We start from the raw sequence: 1,501 nt of genomic DNA on the forward strand, positions 1-1,501 counted from the left end.
CATCGGGGCCCGCCGCGGTCTGGGAGACCGGCTCTCCTCGCGGGTCCCGGGGTGGACTCCTGCGGACAGCAGCGGCTGAAGGGACGCCGCCGCGGCCCGCCCTGAGGCGCGGGCCTTACCTGGGGACACCCTGGGTCCTTTGAGTGACCAACTGTCCCGCCCGGACGCGGTCCCGAGAGGCGACTGCCCCGGTACCGCCCGCGGGTTCCGCCGGGCGGCCGTTGCGGCGGCCCGGACAGGCTCGCGCACCCGCGAGGCCACCTCGCGCACTCGCGGGCCCTCTTGGAGGCGGAGAAGCGCGAGTGACCAGGCCGGAGGCGGGAGGCAGAGGGTCCGCGGTCCCCACCGGGTCGTGCTACTGCGCTCGCGTCGGGCACAACTTGAGGAAATAATACGGTAGTCCAAAGTGGGTTGCGCTTGAGATTTCATTTCCGGGTGTGGTGGCACGGCGGAGAGCGAACCGAAACGTTGCCATTAATGATGAATGTGAGCAGTTGTCAAGCTGCGTCCTTGATTATGGGATGTGTTAAGAGTTTCGTACTAATCAAGCTTATGTTACTGGTGGGAAGGAAGGGGACGAATGTTGGAGGGAAAGGGCATGGTTGGTCGTTATGGAAGTATAAGCTCTAAAGTGGCCATATTATCATTTGGGTGAGGAGTTAATTTGGGGGAGAGGAGAGATGCTTGATTCTGCGACTTGAGTCTTGGGCTAGGTATCAGCTAGTTTCCCTCTGGAGGTTTGATTTCTCACCTTGAACAGCAAAGAGGAATGTGCGATCTTGTAGCATTTAAATTGTAGGACTTTATAGTTCCGTGTCCTATATAGTATGCAGTTACGATTGCATATTACTATGCCTACCCATGTGTTGTAAATTAATCCATAAATTTGATTTTTTTAAATTGGATTAGACACTGCAGTACCTTTATGTATTCCTTGGGTTTATGCAGGATCTTGAGATAAGCCTTAGGGCTCTTCCAAGGTATGTTATTTGTCATCAAGACTTGTCTTTGAGAAACTGAGGTACAGGTGTTAGAGATAATAAATTACTTACCTAGACTCAGGACTAATCTAAGGTAGACTTAACATTTTGTGTAATAACTTTACTGAAGTTTGTGAAGCTGTTGGACTTTATTACAGTGGAATCAGTGAACAGAAGTCCACCCTAGTTTGAAAGTGCTTATCAAAGGAGATTTAAAAAGACACAAACAAGTAACTCAGACTCACAATAAAGTGCAGTGATAGGAAGGGATGGATGGAAGTAAAAGTTGATCAAGAACTCTTGGAGCTCACAGCTTTTCTTCAATATGGCAAGTGAAAATATAATATTGATGTTTTCTGTTTGTTTGCCTGAAATTAGTAGGAAAGTAGCTACATTTTCGTTAAAAAAAATGAAAACTTGGAAACATGCTCTGCTTTTCTTTCTGAGTAGTTTGAATTAGGGAAGGAACAGAACACTTTCTATCATTTTTATGTCACAGGATACTATGATTTTATGCAGTA

Source organism: Condylura cristata, unplaced genomic scaffold (assembly GCF_000260355.1).
Source record: "Condylura cristata isolate star-nosed mole 26May11 unplaced genomic scaffold, ConCri1.0 scaffold00024, whole genome shotgun sequence".
Lineage (NCBI taxonomy): Eukaryota > Metazoa > Chordata > Mammalia > Eulipotyphla > Talpidae > Condylura > Condylura cristata.